The following is a 7027-nucleotide window of genomic DNA, read 5'->3' as shown; positions in this document are numbered from 1 at the left end:
TGTAAGTATTGTATAGCTACAGCAGCACTCACTCACAGCAATAACTGCCTGACTATCTAACACACTGACACTGACTGACTCCTATCTCTCTTTAAAATCTATCTCTCTTTAAAATTATTGTTAGACCTTATTCACACCAGAGTATTTCCCATCCGTGTGCTGTCCGTTTAAAAAAGTACACTGACAGCACACTGACCAATGCAATTCAGTGAGGCTTTTCAAACATCCATGTTTTTTCACGGAGGATATGTATGTTGCGTGAAATCACTGGTTATCCCATTCTGGTACGTTTTTGTGGACAACGTCGCCCCTTGAAGTCCATAGGAGCTTGAAAACAATGGATGACGTCTTTGTGCTGTCCGTGTTTCATGCATCAGTTGCTAAAGAGAAGTGCTTGCAGAGGAGAAACACAGACGAGAATAGTTGATGCCATACGGACAGTCATATGCATGAAAAATGGCCCATTTTTTGCAAATGCATATCGGACACTCTCGTGTGAATAAGGCCTAAATCTAACTATCTAATGTCTTCTCATTACAATGAAACACACTCAGTGACTCTAAGGGTATGTTCACACGAGGGCGTCCGTAACGGCTGAAATGACGGGGATGTTTCAGCCTGAAAACATCCCCGTAATTTCAGCCGTAATGGCATGTGCAGGCGCTTGAACGCCGCGTCAATTACGGACGTAATTGGCGCTGCTATTCATTGGAGTCAATGAATAACGGCTCCAATTACGGCCAAAGAAGTGACAGGTCACTTCTTTGACGCGTGCGTCTATTTACGCGCCGTCATTTGACAGCGGCGCGTAAATTACGCCTCGTGTGAACAGACAAACGTCTGCCCATTGCTTTCAATGGGCAGATGTTTGTCAACGCTATTGAGGCGCTATTTTCAGACGTAATTCGGGGAAAAAACGCCCGAATTACGTCCGTAAATAGGCCGTGTGAACATACCCTAATTATCTATCTATCTATCTATCTATCTATCTATCTATCTATCTATCTATCTATCTATCTATCTATCTATCTATCTATCTATCTATCTGTATTCTGTGTTTTACTATCTCTCACTCTCTGTCTGACGTCCTCTCTCTCCTATCTGTATCCACACACAGCATCAGAATTTCCTAGTTAGGCTATTTATAGTGACTATGACTCATATGACTGTCATCCTGACTCACGCCCTTTTCCCTGTTCATAATTGGCTGTGCTAGAGGGACGGCTGCCTGCAAGGCATTATGGTGGAGCCCGCTGGGCCACCGCCCAAGGTCATATTATTCTTCTTCGCTGCCTTCTTCTGAACTGTTAAATGGTGGCTGCTATTTTGAGTGATTTGCTAAAATCCGAAACTTTTGGAAAATTCGTAACGAATTTGATTAGTGTACAATTGGTGCACTCATCTCTAATCACTGTCCATAGGAATGCAATGACTAGCTGGAAAATTTCTAAGATTTCAAAACTACGAAGTTTTTTATCACAGCGATATCACAGCGATTTTTGGCAGTGAAATAAATAGCTCTAGCCTAATGCATTCCTATGAACAACAATTTATCGCTCACTAAAACAAAACAAAAATCTAGGTCTAGCCCCAGCGTTAATAGGTCCTAATCATCATCCTCATCTAAGGATGGGGCTAGACCTAGATTCTAGTCACTTGAATTAGCCATGAATAAGAGCACAGACCATGCTCGAAACGTGTTTTTACCTGCCATTTCAAACCACCTTGCTATTGTTTCCTGTGTTCGTTATTTATTGTTCATGTGTAGTAAAGTGGAAACTTAGTTTCCCTAGTTTTCTATACTTCGCTGGATCCTACCTTTCCTTCTCCTGAATATAGTGTTCCACGTATAGCCCACCCCTGTATATAGCCCCCCTGTAGATATAGCCCACCCCTGCATATAGTGCTCCACATATAGTCCACCCCTGTATATAGTGTTTCACAGATAGCCCACCCCTGTATAAAGCCCCCCTGTAGATATAGCCCACCCCTGTATATAGTGCTCCATAGATCGCCCACCCCTGTATATAGCCCCCTGTAGATATAGCCCACCCCTGTATATAGTCCCCCTGTAGATATAGCCCACCCCTGTATATAGTATCCCACAAATAGCTCCCCCTATAGTGCTCCACAGAAAGCCCACACCTGTATATAGCCCCCCTGTACATATAGTCCACCCCTGTATATAGTGCTCCATAGATCGCCCACCCCTGTATATAGCCCCCCTGTAGATATAGCCCACCCCTGTATATGGTGCTCCATAGATAGCCCACCCCAGTATATAGCCCCCCTGTAGATATAGCCCACCCCTGTATATAGTGCTCCATAGATCGCCCACCCCTGTATATAGCCCCCCTTTAGATAGAGCCCACCCCTGTATATGGTGCTCCATAGATAGCCCACCCCAGTATATAGCCCCCCCGTAGATAAAGCCCCACCGCGTGTAGATAAAGTCCCCCCCGTAGATAAAGTCCCCCCCCCGTAGATAAAGTCCCCCTTGTAGATAAAGCCCCCCCTCGTGTAGATAAAGCCCCCCCCCCTGTAGATACAGCCATACACTTTTTTACTACAATAAAAAAACAAAAAACTATTCAAACTCACCTTAATCCCGTTCCCATGCCGTCCGGCAGCCATGTAGACCTGCTCTCTTCTGCGCAGGTCTCCTGGGGGTTGAATGAAGCGTCTATGGAAGGAGCTGATTGGCTGGGCAGGATGACTTTCCCTGTCAATCAGCGCCTTTCAGTGACGGAAGCTTCACTGGTACAAAAGGTACGAGTCGCTTCACTGGTACAAAAGCGCTGAATAGCCGGGCACGGAACATGCCCGGTCATTCATTGCTTCTAATTGTACCTGTGTCCTATAGACACAAGTACAATTATAGTGCAGGAGGAGGTGGCGCTGGCGCCCCCCTCTAAGTTGCGCCCGAAGCACATGCCCCGCCTGCCCCCCCTAACTACGCCCCTGCAAAAGGTACAGCAGGGCAATGTGAGTTTAAAGCTCAAGAAGTTAGCCTAAACAAAACCTGCAGGATTATTTCCACCTTTTTATCCATATCCCCCCGTTAAGCCATTTCTGATACTACTCTATTATTTAATACATGAAATCTTGTATTACTTGAGTCATTTCTGCACAGAGGAACTGACCACATGACCATAAACATGCTTACTTAGATAGTGCCTGCAATTTGCAACAATGTAACAATCTACTGCTACATAAAGGGATCAATTGTGGTGCCTGAGAATGAGAACATCAAGGACTAGAGCTGACATTTATCTTATTACATGAGCAGTAAATAAACGCTATATTTATCAGAGGAGGACACGCCCATCATGGTCTCTGCCCAGGCAATGCGGTCAGATGTAAGAATTAATTATATATTACAAGCACAGACAGAAACACAAGGTTACCGCAACGTTCAAGAGTTTATACTCAGTTATTAGCGGAGACGAAAGAAAGAAGGTCGTGTTAACCAGTACAGCTGTGACAATGAATTCACTGATCATTTCTATAGACTTTTTGGAATCAGATTGGTTTCTATTGAAAGCATTTCTTTTAGGTGGTCTAGTTTAGAAAACCCATTTTTAGATACCGTATTAGGACATTCTGAGTTAAAAGAGGAGGGATCCCCATTTATAACCTCTATTAACTAGCGGCTACAAAGAGCTTTTCTGTCTTTTATTTCAATGGGCGCCATGTAATGCTTCATTTCTCCTGTGGCGGCGCTACGTTGGAATTAGACACTTGCTGGGAGGTTCCTCCAAATATCACAGCTGATCACTGGGACATCATGCGATCAGCTTATTTTTGGTGGACCCATCCAACATAAATTTCTTTACCATTGTTTGGAACAACTGCCGACTATACAACATCTTCAGCCCTGAGTATTCCTATTAACATGTTATTCCAATAAAATGGTAGTATGAGCATCTGTCAGTCACATATTGCTCCCATTATCTTAGGACTCCAGGGATATGACAAGCAAAATCGATCCTGTTAAATCATTGCTTCTCTTTACCAGCTCTACACTCCAGGCCTGCCTAACCATAGATTGTTGTCTCATCTGAGTCTGACTTACAGCCCAGAGCTGCATTCACAATTCCGTTGATTGTTATTGGAAACAGTCAGCATGCTTGTTGTTAGACACACCCCTAGCATCTTAGCTGAGCTCTTAAAAATGTAGGGAGCAGTTAGTTTTATCTATTTTATTTTTTATTTATTTTTTAATCAGATTATTGTACAGTATAATCTCTGTGCAGATACTGAACAAACAGGGAGTAGAGTGACATTTCAGCTCTGAAGCTTATAGAATTGTAAATTCAGCTCTGGTTTAAAATACTGTCCGTAACTTTTAATGTAGATTTATATTGTAAATTAGTATTCAAAGATGGACATGGACTCCAGAACTTCATGTAGACATAGCGAGAGTCCAGAGGTATAATTTAAAGCTTCTGGGCCCTAATTCTAATTCTGCAACAGACATTCATCTAAATGGCTACCATTTGATATTAGATTTCCCCTGCAAGTGGCTGTTACAGGGGAAATGCCTACTGGCCGTGGGTTCCCATGGCATAGTCTGCTGTTGATGGGGTGCCAGGAGCAGGACCGGGGCCAGATGTGGGACCAGGAACGATCAGCTGATCGCCCTAGGTTCCGCATTTTTAAATGGGTTGTCTATGATAAAACTACACTTTTCACAATCTCAAATTGTATGCCATAACGGGAGAACTGGAAGGGCATGAATACTTTTTACAGCATTGTATGCCTCCACATATACTGTGAGATGTGTAATATAGGAGGAAATAAGGACGGAAACATATTTCCTGGAAAAATACACAACATATTGCATATTCTCTATTTCGGCTAAACAAATGTGCAGAGACATTTGGAGAGTTAGAAGAATGTTTTGGTATTTCATTTATTTTCATGTTTTTCCCATTGCCGGTAATGACAAGGCATAACGTTTTCTAAAAGCTGTGTAATTACGAGATGAAGTCTATGAATCACATGGTAATTATTGTGGTTGCTGTCACCTCAGCTGAAGTGTTATCGAGTCATTGGCGTTTTGCGTGTGGCTGTTTGTTCGTGTGCTCGCCGGTTACTTCACATATAATTTGGAAGCAATCAGTAAGAACATGTAAATTGCTATGTATGTAGCCACTTAACATGTAATTTGATTCTCGTTAGATGGATTGCGCTTCTTTGCCAAACAGAAGATTGTTCCGCTGATGCATCTGTGTACATTGTGCTGTAATGGCAGAATTTGGCTATCATCCTATATTTAAAACTTGGTCCAGGGATGGTTTTTAGAAATGTCATTATTTAATAGCTAATCCAGCAGGCCTACACAAAAAACAGTGTTTACTAATGATTACTGTGTATACATATATGTATATATATATACAAACACACCTATATTTATCTATTTCTGTTCACTCCAAGAGAAAGAGAAAGCTATAGCTGTAGTGATCCTGAGCTTCCTAATTCATGACTAGAATGCAAGAACTACAGTGGAGACTGACACAGAGGCTGAAATGTAGAGAAGAGGGTATTAAACAACGGGCAGGAGTTTTAAAAGGGCTGTCCTATTTGGAAAATCTTTTTTCATGTGATGGTCCCCCATCAATTAGCTGTTGTTATTGAATTGGCTGGTAAGTGCCCATTTACTCTACACTATTACACGGTACCCATTGAAATCAAGAGAGACACTCTTTGTATCAGCTCTTCATTACTTGAAGCTCCTGTGCCCCTATGGACAATCTGTTACATGTCCCCCATCTACTATTTATAATAGTGGTGTGTACTTATGCGGAAGAGGGTAAATCTGCTGCCACTGCACCACCTACATTAACGTCCCTGGCTCTCTGCTCTGGCAAGTGTAGGGGGTTCCTAAATGGGGACCCGCAGGTATTAAAATGAAGGCATATGTCTAAATCAGACAACCCCCTTTAACTCTCAAAAACAATTAAAAGCTGGTTGACAGGAGCCCTGCAGCTAGTGGTAGTTGTATCTATTACCCATGTAGGAAACCAAGATGGCTCAGAAACAGCTCATATCCAGTTCAGAAATGCAACATTTGATATTACAGCACAAATCCTGTGTCCAGGAACACTCAGTGGAAATTGTTGTCTACCATGGGCATAAATTTTTTTCAGCAAATATATCTCTCTTGGAGGCTTGATTCAGAAAGTATCTAATTTACATCTGTCAGTTTAGCAGCTGTGAAGCTGTCATTTAGTCAAAGAGTCACCCAGGTTTCATAAATATGCATGGCCCCTGCTCTCCTTGATCATCTCCTCTCTTCTTGGCCCCGCCCCTTTGATTTTTCATTGACTTCAATATAGTGCTTTATCATTGGCAGCCTAGGAGTGAAAAACTAAAAAAATGTACAGTAGCACATAATCTAGTAAAGTGAGGGGCAACAATTATAAACACCTATATAATTATAACTCTTGGCTCCTATAGGCCGCCTGTGCTTTAATATTCTGCACTTTGTGCTCACCTGTTCTTCTTTTCCCTCGTTGTTTTGCGTAAAGACCCAAGCCGATCCTATTTCAGATTTATTTTTGTATTAAAGACATAAATAACATGGCTTTGTCAACCACATATGATTATTTAGTGCATCTAGCCGCTGTAAATAACGGCACCTTTAGTAGGCTATTAATGGCGCTGGGATTGGGGAGGGCAATCTCACTTTCTAATGTTGTAATACGTTTTCGGCGAGAAAGGGAGGTGGGAGACGGGAGCGAATAACTGCGTTCCTAATTTGTGTGTATTACTTACTGCAATTTGACACCAGCCGCTCCCTTTAGTATTTCGGTTTGTATGGGATGTGACTGGTCTCACAATTCACAGAGACGTCTGAGGAAGGAAAAATAATCAAATCTCACTAAGAGAAACTGAGGGGAAGGGAGGAGAGCAATGAGATACTATGAATAATTTTCTGCTAATAAAATAGCATTGCCTACTTCTATGGTATGCTAAGGACTTGTTGGTGAATCAATTACAGGTAGAACCCAATACATTTAAT

The 7027-nt window shown here is 42.1% G+C and overlaps 1 protein-coding gene and 1 long non-coding RNA gene across 21 annotated transcripts in view; one reads left to right on the top strand and one right to left on the bottom strand.

Moving 5' to 3' along the window:
* LOC142746884 (uncharacterized) overlaps nucleotides 1-6856 on the bottom strand; it is a 14887-nt gene extending 8031 nt beyond the window's left edge. Inside the window, exon 1 of the long non-coding RNA XR_012881709.1 lies at nucleotides 6781-6856. This is a non-coding gene — a long non-coding RNA (uncharacterized LOC142746884). The remainder of the gene's footprint in view (nucleotides 1-6780) is intronic.
* CELF4 (CUGBP Elav-like family member 4) overlaps nucleotides 1-7027 on the top strand; it is a 1056008-nt gene that overhangs the window by 312085 nt on the left and 736896 nt on the right. The gene's annotated exons all lie outside the window — the stretch shown is intronic.

The sequence above is a fragment of the Rhinoderma darwinii genome, chromosome 1, assembly GCF_050947455.1.
Source record: "Rhinoderma darwinii isolate aRhiDar2 chromosome 1, aRhiDar2.hap1, whole genome shotgun sequence".
Classification (NCBI taxonomy): domain Eukaryota; kingdom Metazoa; phylum Chordata; class Amphibia; order Anura; family Rhinodermatidae; genus Rhinoderma; species Rhinoderma darwinii.
This window is presented reverse-complemented; position numbering and strand designations above follow the sequence as displayed.